Source organism: Poecilia reticulata, chromosome 20 (assembly GCF_904066995.2).
Source record: "Poecilia reticulata chromosome 20, P_reticulata-male-v2, whole genome shotgun sequence".
Classification (NCBI taxonomy): Eukaryota; Metazoa; Chordata; class Actinopteri; order Cyprinodontiformes; family Poeciliidae; genus Poecilia; species Poecilia reticulata.
The window spans coordinates 23,750,638-23,764,072 of record NC_088849.1 but is presented as its reverse complement, the minus strand read 5'-3'; the positions used below and the strand labels follow the sequence as shown (position 1 = coordinate 23,764,072).

General features: G+C 37.7%; 2 long non-coding RNA genes across 2 annotated transcripts in view; one reads left to right on the top strand and one right to left on the bottom strand.

The window, feature by feature from the left end:
* The window catches only part of LOC145549352 (uncharacterized), an 89,410-nt gene extending 77,781 nt beyond the window's left edge, over positions 1-11,629 (top strand). The window contains exons 4-5 of the long non-coding RNA XR_014085288.1: positions 10,962-11,032; positions 11,221-11,629. This is a non-coding gene — a long non-coding RNA (uncharacterized LOC145549352). The remainder of the gene's footprint in view (positions 1-10,961; positions 11,033-11,220) is intronic.
* Positions 1-13,435, bottom strand: part of LOC145549353 (uncharacterized) — a 150,657-nt gene that overhangs the window by 15,329 nt on the left and 121,893 nt on the right. The window lies entirely within an intron of this gene.

Genomic DNA, 13,435 nt, shown 5'->3' with positions numbered 1-13,435 from the left:
TGGATGCCCTGATTAAATGAGAGACGGATGGATCGATGCATGGATGGATTGAGGGAAAGATGGATGGTCGGAGAAGCGGGCGGATGGACAGACGGATGGATGGATTGAAGGAACAATAAATGGATGGTTGCCCTGATTAAACGATGGATGGATGGATGGATGGATGGAAGGATGGATGGATGGATGGATGGATGGATGGATGGATGGATAGGTGGTTAGTTGGATGGACAGATAGCCTGACTAAAGGATGGATGGATGGATGGATGGATGGATGGATGGATGGATAGGTGGTTAGTTGGATGGACAGATAGCCTGACTAAAGGAAGGATGGATGGATGGATGGATAGGTTAAAGGAACAAGTAGATGGATGGATGCCCTAATTAAATGATAGACGTATAGATGAATGAACAGATGGATGGATTGAAGGAAATTTGATTTCCTATTTTGACCCACTGAAATTGGGTCTCTGTCGCTTTAAGAAGCTTCTACTCTTTCTGACAATCCACCATCACAACAACTTTTCTCCATTAAATTGTTCACAATCGTTCTCAGTCCAACGTTCCTAAAGTCCTCAGACGATCCACCAGGTGTTTGCTAATTGCTGCTGCTGCTAGTCTAGAGGAGCTAAAGTGGAAAGAGGCTTTAATCTGAGAGTTACCGTATTTTCAGCACTATAAGGCAGCTAAAAACCTTCAATTTCCTTAAAAGCCGACAGTGCGCCTTATAACCCGGTGCGCCTTATATATGGACCAATATTGAGCCACAATAGGTCTAGCAGCTACGGTAAGCAGCCGCCGACTTCATTTTCCCCTGTAGAAGAAGAAGCGCGCGGTGCATGCTGGGATAGTTGTCAGAACGCTGGTTTGTTAATAAAGTTTGATAATACATTTAAATCCAGGGGGGCGGGGGAAGAGAAACAGAGACTGCGGCGGCAGCGTGTTGGTTGGTCTGTGTTACCCAGAATGCAGTTGGGCATAATATCGCAACACCGTGAGTGAAACGACGACTGGGGCAGAATACTAGATAAAGCACTGGGGACCATTTCTTTACAAATGTAGATGTGTAATAATAGAGTACGGAACAAACTGGTAACCCAAACTGAAGCGTCTGTTCTATGCGCCTTATAATGCGGTGCGCCTTATATATGAAAAAAGTTTTAAAATAGGCCATTCATTGAAGGTGCGCCTTGTAATCCGGTGCGCCTTGTAATCCGGTGCGCCTTGTAGTGCGGAAAATACGGTAATTGAGAATCAAGTATTTCTTAAACGTGTGAAAGAATCAAAGCAACACTCCAGGTATATTTTTGATAAAAGAATAACACGATATAAAGCTGAAAAAAGTTGATTTTTACATAATATAACGCCTCTTTATCCACCAAATAGACTCGACTACTTCCTGTACCCCCAGGATAAGGAATGTCGAATACCAAAAGTTGATGACCTACGTTTGCGTTTGTTTATGCGGTGCCTCTAAAGCCATGAGTTCTTGAGCATTATGAAGGTCGTTGCACTCCCACTGAAGTGTACGTGAGAGACCAAAGCATCTTGATAATGTGAGCGTGTGGAAATGCTCACAGCAGAGGCTAAGAAAAGGTCACTTTGACAGAAGAGAATTAGAAAAACGACAGAAATGTCAGGAGGCAGTTTTATTAAAATGTCAATATTTTACTATATCACTTCAAGCAGGTCATTGAGATAAGACCTTTATGCTGTGTTTTTCTGACTTTCTGCCAAATTCTGGCATTTTCTACAAGGAGAACGACACAGTCTCATTATATTTTGGGGGAAGAAGGAAATATGCTTTTCACTTCTAATACACTGCCCTCCTAAAGTTTTAATGAACTTTTTTACTCTGTGTCTCATTACAATCACAAACTATCGCATACTTTTTTAGGATTTGATTTGATCTCTTAGGAAAAACTCTTAATTATGAATAGTAGTGGAGCTAATAAATGTTTTGCATGAAAATCATTAATAAACGCCTTTGTAGAATCGCCTTTTGCTGCAGTTACATCAGTGTTTTGGGCTCCAACTTGGCACATGGAAGGAAGGAAGTTTTTGCATATCTTGTTCAAACAAGATATTTCCATATATTGTTTAAAAAAACATTTTATTTTAATGATTTCAGTACATGGGTGGGGAAGAATTTATCCAAAGGTTCCTAAAGCTTGTCTGGACTCCTTCAGTAATGCTAAAACACACACAGGAAACAAGTCAATAAAAAATTAAAAATATAAAATAAAAAAATAGATATATAGTTTTTCCCACTATGTATGTTTTTATTACACGTAATGGCAGCTAATTTTATGTTTAGCATCTTTGCTAACTTTGAAAACGTTTAGCCCACTTATCTGAACCAATAATTTACTTAATTCTTCAAATAGACGTTTACAATAACGCTCTTATTTTGAAGTGGGTTTATATTAAAGAAGCTGTTCTGTTTCATTTGCCCCAATAAAGTTACAACAAACCAGAAACATACAGTACCAAAACAAAGCAGACCACAGAAAACGAGGTTTAAACATAAATAAAACATTTTATAGTGTATAGTAGTCTTTCAAATGCAGAAATAAATTGAGTTGAAGTTAGCATGTTAGCATTAGCTTGTGCTAAACACTGTGTTGGTGTTGTGCTTTAGCGTTAGCTTAACAGAACTAATGTTTGATTAATTCTTTAAGGTTAGTGCTTAAATTAATTAATCTTATAAAACTTAAAAAGTGCCAGATAATTTCAATTCTTATGACATTTTAAAGGGCTATTTTTACACAGACTTTGTAATCAATATTTTTTATGTTTTTGATTTTTTTCTTTTTTTTGCGTGGCATTGAGGGGAAACTTAAAATATCTTCCAGTTTAATGTGTTATTTACAAAATTGAAGTTTATAAATTTTGGAGTAAAAGTGTAACAGATTTTTACTCAAGTTAAAGTGAAAAGTCCAAGAAATGACTCAAGATTTTAAAAGTATTTGGTAAAAAAAAAAAAAATATATATATATATATTGAAGTGCTAAGTAACGGATCACATTATCGAACATTTAATATTTAAAAATTACATAATCATCACGACCAAAATATAAAATTAAGTGGAAATTTCGTTTTTTTTCAGGACCAAAATGACAATAATTCATACAAGTAACAAAAATAACAAAATCAGGCAAAATAAAATTGTTCCAAATCAGTTTTTTAAAATAAAAAACTGCAGGATTTTTGGTTAAAACATGTTTGTTTCTCATTCAGTGGGTAGAAAATCCAACAATTTTACTCAAGTAAGAGTTGAAATACTTCATAATAAATTTACTCAAGTAAAAAAAATAAAAGTACAGCGTAGTAAAAATACTCCTAAAAGTAAAAGTTACTCAAGTTAATGTGACTAGTTTCTACCCAACTCTGCAGTTCTAACTGTATTTGTGTTTATATGACACATGATGGAGGCTGCACAGTGGCGCAGTTGGTAGAGCTGTTGCCTTGCAGCAAGAAGGTTCTGGGTTCGATTCCCGGCCCCGGTCTTTCTGCATGGAGTTTGCATGTTCTCCCTGTGCATGGTGGGTTTTCTCTGGGTACTCCAGTTTCCTCCCACAGTCCAAAAACATGACTGTCAGGTTAATTGGCCTCTCCAAATTGCCGCTAGGTGTGAGAGTGTGTGCGCATGGTTGTGTGTCCTGTGTGTCTCTGTGTTGCCCTGTGACAGACTGGCGACCTGTCCAGGGTGACCCCGCCTCTCGCCCGAAACGTTGGCTGGAGATGGGCACCAGCAACCCTCCCGACCCCACTGAGGGAAAAAGGGTGCAAGAAAATGGATGGATGGATGATGGAGTTAAAAAGGAAAAACCTCCACAGATTCCTGCCTACATTAGCAGGATTAGCTAGCTGCAATATCTTTTTACACCCATCATTCACAGTTTGTGTTTTCCGGATTAGAAATGAAATATTTCCTTTGTTTTGACTTTCTGCAGCCTGTAAATTCAGCTTTAAACAGGAATAAACAATGAAGAATCTCTGCTAATTTGGCCTAGCAGGAGTTTGGACATAAACCGCTCGATAAGTCACGCTTAACTCCATCTGATAAATAATAGATCATATTCCATCATTGAATGAATCCAATCACATTAAAGGATAACAAGAGGAGCAGGGGAACAGGTGAGTGGGAAGAGGCTCAATTTCATCCCGCAAATAAGAGCGAGGCGAACAGCTGGGGCCTCAGCAAGCGGTTACATCAAGACTGACAGCTGCCAGATAGCTTTCAGGGCTGTCAGAGGCAGCCGTGACCTCACATGTCTGCAGAGTGATATGTGCACGGGGGTGGCGGCCATGTCAAGGTCAGAAATACTTTGCTTTTATTGTTGGGTTCTGCTTTCCAAGAGAAACTCTGGCGTTTGGTTTGAGGAGCTGGAAGGAGCGACGGAGCGTCGGGACAAAACAAATAAAACTGCAAGAATGAAGGCAGCAAAATTATGAGGCTAGTTATTAAATTACAGTAATATTCATATTACAACAATACAGTCGTAATGAAGAGACATTATGAGAAGTCATTAAATTTCATGAATAAAGTCATAATAGGAGACCATAGTTACTAAATTACAATAATAGTCTTTACATTAGAATGAAAATAAAGTCATGTTACAGGAATAGTCATTAAGTTACAAGAATAAAGTCATTATGAGAATAAAGTCATAATATTAGGAGAATATAGTTATTAAAATACAATAATAGCCATATTACAAGAATACAGTCATTACAAAAATAAAGTTATGAGGACAAAGTTGTACAAGAATACTCAAAGTTACGAAAACAGTCATAATATGTGAATATTACAACTTAATTCATGTACTACTATGACTTTATTCTCATTATTTTTTGGATATTGGTAGCAAATAAGCTTCAGTTTATACCAGGTATTTTCATAGAACATTTAAAATTACATATTTTCTAGACCACACATTATCCTTACACTAAACTTTCCTTTAAAATGGTTAGACAATACTCTGTGAAGCTAATGTTTTGGTTTTTTAAAGCTGTTGTAGCTCACCTTTCTCGTTGAGGGTCTCCATTATGCCCATATTCAATGGAAAGTTGAGTGGAAGGAAAACCGTTGGTGGAAAACGTGCACAATCAACCTGGGATAACCATTTTTGAAGGATTGAGTCTTAAACACAAAAAACATAGTTCGTTGTTCCAGTTCCTGTTGTAAAGCTCCTCTGGAACCAGATACAAGCTCAGAAACATCTTGGTTTTCAGATTAAAACAAATGTGAAGGAAAAGTCCCACAGGATCTATTCCAAGAATTCCTGATTTACCCATTTGAAACTTTTACCAGAGTAAAGTTTAAAATGTTTTTTCTAAACATCTAATCACCTCTTAGTTTCATGGAGAAGAGCAGTTAAATTACTGGAGGTCAGATAAAAATATCTGTTTCACACAGAACTCCTCATGGCCAAATTGTCCTTTGTCACAGATCGAAGCGTTGGGAGATGAATTGAGGGTGACCGTGTCTGGAGGCGAATGCCTGTCATTTATCAGATGGAGGTTTGAAGAAATTAGCAAGAAAAGCATGTATTCTGTGTATTTTACACTCTGCGCTGTTACACGGCTGTTTTTAAGGAAGCAGCAAAGACTTGTACTACTTTCTAGCTCAAGAATGAAATAATCCTTTTTATTTTTCTGTGAACTCGTTACTTTGCTTTGACTGAACTCTAGTTCGTTGGCCTAGAAAGTTTGTTTGGGTTCGTGGAAGTGTGAACAGGAAACCTCTCCAAGATGAGGAAGTGGACTACAGAGCAGGGCATTCTGGGTAAATACAACCAAAACAAACGCGTTAGCCTAGTGTTAGCAGAAGAAATGGCTTGTTGTCTTTTACCAACAACCACTAAAATCTGACTCCACTCTATTTTTGTTTACATTTTGTGAAGATAAAGTTGCGCTCAGTGTCTTCAGAGGTTTTCATGTTGTTTCCTTCAGTAGAAATTGGTGCAGCGCCCCCACAGGCGAGGAGGGGAACAGATTACTCAGTTAGTTTGGTTCATTTGGCTCAGTGCAGTGTGAAAGTGAACTACAGGAGCTGAAAATGTAACTAATGCTGCAGTCTTGGTCCCCAATAGAACCGGGTCTACCGGACTATAAAGTGCTTAAAGTGTAGTCAAAGTACAGCTTTCTATGAAAGCAGAGCTGGCTCGATTCTACGCAGATATCTTTGATTTGACCTCATTGATTTGTCAGATTCACCTTATATGTTTTATTTCATTGTCATTTACCTTTCTGATTGGATTTGTATAATTGGTTGCTCTGATATGGGGAATTGCATTTTGTTACCTTGCAACCAAAAACTAAAGAGTGTCCTTTGGGAATGTCGTGATTGCTCAACGTTGTGCATAATCGTCAAGTGTTAAAGATCCTGGATGACATCATCACTTGTTGACAATCTCTGCTAATCTACCTCATTTGCTTTTGCTGCTTTTCTTGAAATCTCTGTCTTTAAAAAGCACTGCAAAAACATAAAACATGACCTAATATTCTTGGTCTAATATTTTTAGTACATTTGAAATAAGACAAATAATAACTTGTGAGTACATTTTTTGAGATATGGGAGTATCGTGTCAATAATTATACTTCCTCTGGCAAATTATTTCACCTAGAACATGGAAAAATGACTTTATAAGTTAGTAAAATCTGGCAATGGAATTACCGTAGCACTTTTTTTAAAATCAAGAATTAACTTAAAAAAACTACTTTCATAAAAACTTGCAAGTTAGTTTTATTTTTTCAAGTGTTTGATAGAAACTAAACAAAAATACCTGGTAAGATTTTGTGCTTTTGCATAGAGATGTTGGAGTTTGGGATATGATTCTTGCCCATTAAGATCATAATTTGGTTGTTATTTAGGCTTTCCAGATGCTAATTAGTTGTAAAAACAAAACAAAAAAACCTTGTTGCCATGGTTGCATAGCATAACGAGTGTCCAGATAATTGTCCACACATTCAACTCTGGAAAACTAAAAGTCTAACCAATCAGAACATCTAGAATAACTTTGGTTCACTCCGATGTTTACAGAACGTTGAGTTAAGACGCTCCGACACAGGCGAAAACTTTTAAAGTTATTTAGGGCATCAAACAAGAGGAAAAAGTAATCTCCGTAGCGACAGTGGGTCAGCTGTGTCCCTAAACGCACCACGTTTCCCATCCGGTATGAAAAAGCATTTCACAACATGATATTTCACTGCCTCTGGGGACAGCCAAAATTGGGTGAACAACAGAGGGGGGAAAATGGTTAGTAAATGTCACTTTAGTGCTTTGGTAACCCAGGCTAGGATTAATGTCAGTCTGAGTATAGGGCTGCCGTCTCAGAAAGAGAGGAAGCAGACAGCTTTCAGACAAATGGTACACACTGTCGACAGTTAAGAAATAAATCTCCCAGCGTCTTCAGACTCTCTGTTTTAGAAGTTTGTCACAGTCTCTCAGAGAGAAGCTCCAATTATTTCACCCTTTTCATCTGAATCTTTCACATCACAAACACAGCGAGACGTTTAATGTTCATTTTTACATGGAGTGGGCTAAATTAGGATTATTTGAGGTTTTGAACCGAGCTAAGGCACTTAACAGCTCTTAATGAGAATATGTCAAAACCACAAACAAACAGATTATTTGTTTATGTTGAGACATCTAACTGTGTAAAATTCAAATGAGGTGAGAGAAACTGACTAATCGACCATCTAAGGATGGATATTTGGTTTGTGGATTAATTTCATGAACGGGTGAACAGAGGGATGGGTGTAGTAATGACTGGATGAATGATTGGTTAATGGACCAACCAATGGATGAATGGATGGTTTATGGACTGACCAATAGATGGATAGATGATGGGTTGACCAATGGATGATTGGTTGGTCAGATGGATGGATGGTTGGTTGGTTGGTTTATGGAATGACCAATGGATGGATGGATGGATGGTTGAATGGTTGGTTCGTTGGTTTATGGAATGACCATGGGATGATTTGGTTGGATGGATGGATGGATGGATGGATGGATGGATGGATGGATGGATGGTTGGTTGGTTGGTTTATGGAATGACCAATGGATGGTTGGATGATTGGTTGGTCAGATGGATGGATGGTTAGTTAGTTTATGGAATGACCAATGGATGGATGGATGGATGGTTGGATGATTGGTTGGTCAGATGGATGGATGGTTGGTTGGTTTATGGAATGACCAATGGATGATTTGGATGGATGGATGGATGGTTGGTTGGTTGATGGCATGACCAATGGATGATTTGGTTGGATGGATGGATGGATGGATGGATGGATGGATGGATGGTTGGTTGGTCGGATGGATGGATGGTTGGTTGGTTTATGGAATGACCAATGGATGGATGGATAGTTGAATGGTTGAATGGTTGGTTCGTTGGTTTATGGAATGACCATGGGATGATTTGGTTGGATGGATGGATGGATGGATGGATGGATGGATGGATGGATGGTTGGTTGGTTTATGGAATGACCAATGGATGGTTGGATGATTGGTTGGTCAGATGGATGGATGGTTAGTTAGTTTATGGAATGACCAATGGATGGATGGATGGATGGATGGTTGGATGATTGGTTGGTCAGATGGATGGATGGATGGATGGATGGATTGATGTTATCCAAAACTCTCGCTGCTCCAAAAAGCCCTGCAGTTTCTCTTCAACCCTTTACAGAAACATCAACTTAAACATCAGTGGGATTTTATACAGTGCTGTGAAAAAGTGTTTGCCCGTTCCTGATTTCTATTTTTTGTGATAAACATGCCACAAAAAAATAAATCAATAAGGGGGAAAAACATTTTTTTCACACCACTGTACAAAACTAATTAACAACTCAATAAAAGATTAAAATCTCAGAATTACCCACAATCACCCCCATAACGACTGACTACTCACAAATAATAGAAATCAAGTTAAATTAAGACACGATTTATTGTCTTTGGAGAAACTATAAATTCACGCAGCGTCTTTAACCCAGCCGACATTTCTGCACCGCGTCTCGGGAGCCTTCCTTCTTTCTTTCATTCGCAAACACTGCTGGATTCACAACAAGACAGTAAGGCGCAGCATAAGTCTGCCCATCTAATAACAGATTATTACGGTCTAATCTCCCACCGGGTCCTGAACACTGGCTCCCAAATCAAGAAGAAATATCTGGCCGACGCGCTCCGCAGTAACCCACTTACCTCAGTCGCATCTTTTATTTCTTTCCACCTTGTTGCCGTTTCTGCTCATCTCTGCGAATATTACTGGATGCTGCTTCTGATAAGGACTGAAATGCAGCTCTGCTCTCCCTGCGGAGGGTTTTCTAGAAATACCGGAAAACATTAACGCAAATTAAAATAGTGCCGCTCGTCGTTTATGAGCACCTGGATCCCCTTGAGAAGAATCACCAACCAACCTTAAAACAGTATTTAAATTCAACTTTACTTTTTCACCAGTGACAGCGTAGAAAACAATCATTACTGACTAGTAAACAGAGTAATTAATCTACAAAATAACCAGCTAGATAAGCAGATAAGAGAAAAACAAAAACTGTAAAAATTCAAATGAGTAGAAGTTAGAGGAAAAAAGTCACTAAATAACATGTTTTATGATCTTATTAGTAGATATTTACATTTATTTATAGTATTTAAATTTAACCTTGAACATTTTTTTCACATATTTGTTGTAAAACTGAATTTTCTACCAAATATGTGCCACAAAAATCAACTTTACACCCACTTTGAAACATGGTGGTGGCAGTATCATGCTGTGGGAAAGCTGATAAGAAAGGCTCAGTCAAAGGCCAGATATAAATCTAATGAGATTTAAACAGGAGGCTTCGTGGATGCAGAGGAGGAAGTTCAAAACGTCTCTTTCATTGATGAGGCAGGATTGTATCCCCTACTCCAACATCTTTCTAACGATGCGGCCAGACAGATTTAAAAAGGAGCGGCAAAAGCAAACGAGGTGGAAATAAACTAAATCTCACCAAGTATTTTTGTCTCGTTTTTAGTGCAGATGTGTCAATATTCTTAAAATAAGACAAAACTAACTTACAATAACTTTTCAGTAAGATGTAGGAGCTTTTTTCAGTCAAAAAGTCCTTAATATTAATTTCAAAAAGTACTGAGAGCTCTGGCAGATTATTTCACTAATGAGGCATTTATCCAAAAATTTTTTATCAAGTGTGCTAACATGTTTGTACTAGACAAAATACTTGTTTTTGTATTGTTTTGTATTGTTTTTGGAGTGAAGTATTTTTGAATTGAATTAAATCATAAACAGGTTTTGGAAATTAAAGTCACAGATGCTTTTTATCTCATCTACTTCAACATAATCAATTTTTGCAAAAAGAAAAAGGATTAAAAAAATTGTAGTTTCTAGTTGAGTGAAATAATACTTTAACAGACCTGTAGTTGGGGAGGCTGAGTTGAAATGCCTGCCACACTATTCAGATATTTATTTGCATTTTACTTCTACTTTACAAAAACACCTAATACACGTAGATTTATAGTTGTAAAATTGAAGAAAAGTGAGAAAACTCAAAGGAATATTATTAAATTTGTCAACTTTTATCACTGATTTCATCCCGTTATCCCAGCTGCAGACTGGAGGATCATTACTGTTCACTACGAACGTTTCTCAGGTCAGGCTAGCAGTAGCTATATAATCAACAGCTGGCTGCATTAGTGATGAAAAACAACTGAAACAAACAACTGTGCGTGCCTACACTACTCCCTCCTACGGTCCATGCCGGACCGAGGGAGAAACTGCAGCACCTGGAGAAAACCCACACAGGTTCAGTGAAAACATGCAGCATTAAAACACAAAGGGCAAAACTGAAACGGAGGATTTTCTGGGAAAAAGGAATGAAAACAACTTGTGAGGAAACGGTTTGTTCTGACAATATCAATTTTATGAGACGTCGTTTGCTCTTTTTGCTTGATTGTGTCTTCTCAGATTTCCTGGAGTTTATTTGTTGGAGGGATGGCTAAAGGTTACCTGCTCTCTAAATCTGTTTAATTAATAATGTAAGTACTGTAAAATAATATTTATAATTCCAGTTTAAGCTAAGAAATGAGCCCACAGTTTGATAAACAAATACAGAAATAACATTGTTTGGAGGCCAACTACAAGGTTAGAAAGCAAATAAACAGCAGAAATCACACATTTTTTAATTTAAAAACAACTCAAACTGACAATATCTAATTTTCTTTAGAGTTTCACTTTTCCTGCGTCTGGCTGTCACAAGCTCCAACTCTCCACCCCAAAAAAGCAACAACAACAAAAAAAGGCTTCCTGAAGGAACGTCACCACTGTCTTGGGAACGATGAGGAGAAAGGAACAAGATGTTTCAGGGGAAAGTACGCAGAGATTTGTTCAAAATATCCGCCCCGAGTCAGCCGTTATGTGGTGCTGTTAAAGTTTCAACGCCAACTTTACACCCAGTAAAAAATGCAGCAAATAGTTTTCACATTGTACCGTAAAATTAGTGGAAAAGACCTGCTTTCTGGGTTAGCATGCTAACATTAATTCTGGTGTACGTGCTAACATCAGTATGCTAATTAATGTGATTTTTAGACTTATTGAAAATGATCAGAGTAAATATTTCCTGAATGGGTCACCAATAAAATGTGTCACAAATATTTGTCACATTCTATTGTAAAGTTAGTTGAAAAAACGTGCTTTCTGGGTTAGCATGCTAACATTAGTTCTCAAGTACATGCAGGTGCTAATGTTAGCATAATAATAAGAGTTTTCATACTTTTTGAAAATGATCGTAGGGTAAACATTTCCTAGATGGGTCAAGTTTACACCCAATAAAATGTGTCACAAATTTGTTGCATTGTACATGCTAGTGCTAATGTTAGCTTCTAATTAATGTGACTTTTGAAAATGCTCAGAGGGAATACATTTTTCCAACTTTGCACCTGGTAAAAGATGTGACATTTTAACTTAAATTTGGTGAGAAAACCTGCTTCTTGTGTTAGCATGCTAAAATTAGTTCTGGTGTACATGCCAGTGCTAACGTTAGCATGCTAATTATTGAGATTTTCAGAGTTATTGAGGGTAAAAAATTCCTAGATATAATCAATTTTTGCATATTTGAGAAATATGTTTGGGCGAATGGACAAAAAAATTGAACATTTTAGCCAAAAAAACAGTAATTTACATAATATAGATTGTGGTTTTCAAACAAACATTGCATAAAAAAGTGGGATGGATACTCTCTATCTACCTCATAGAGAGTAATCAAACACAGGAATACTTTCTATTCTGCTGAGAGTCGAGCAGAAAAGTCTCAAACTGCAGGTTTTTCTGTGATCCACTCCGATTGAAATGTGGCCTCCCTCGGAGCAGCCATGCACATAAAACCATGATGTTTTACTTAAAATGAAGCATCCAACCTGAAGTGGTAGCCCATGCATGAAATAGGACATATTGATCCAGAAGGTACCGCAGAGCTTTCCAGGCTAAAGGTGAAAAGTTTCTGAGGTTTAGACCCAAACCTTTTTTATACGGTTGGAGTATTTAAAGTAAATGTGAAGAGTTAGCCCAGGGAATCGCTAACGATTGCTTAAACCGTATATTAAAGACAAGTGGGTTTACTTCAAGAGTTCATGGTTTCATCAGCAACTGCTTCACTGATTGTCTCAGTTCAGAAATGGGCAAACAAAAGTGAAAAAGTTTAACTTTAATCTGGATTAATGTCCGTTTCGTAACATTAAGAAAATGTTACTTGACATTAAATTTCTTGAAGCCAGCATTTGAACACCACTCTTCTAGTCCATACCTCTAAAAATTAATTGCAGTTGTATATTGTGTAATTATTCCAAAACTCCCTGTAAATAGAAACTGAATTATAAAGTTAGATGAGCTTTGAAAAGACGCTTGCAGCACAAAAACACTGTAGAAGACATTGAAGCGCAGTTTAAAATCCCCCAGAATAAGAGACGTTGGTGAATACAGGTCCTTCTCAGAAAATTAGCATATTGTGATAAAGTTCATTGTTTTCCATAATGTAATGATAAAAATTAAACTGTCATATATTGTAGATTCATCGGACACCAACTGAAATATTTCAGGTCTTTTATTGTTTTAATACTGATGATTTTGGCAAACAGCTCATGAAAACCCAAAATCCCATCCATCCATCCATCCATCCATCCATCCATCCATCCATCCATCCATCCATCCATCCATCCATCCATCCATCCATCCATCCATCCATCCATCCATCCATCCATCCATCCATCCATCCATCCATCCATCCATCCATCCATCCATCCATCCATCCATCCATTTTCTTACACCCTTGTCCCTCAGTGGGGTCGGGAGGGTTGCTGGTTCATCTCCAGCTAACGTTCCGGGCGAGAGGCGGGGTCACCCTGGACAGGTCGCCAGTCTGTTGCAGGGCAACACAGAGACACACA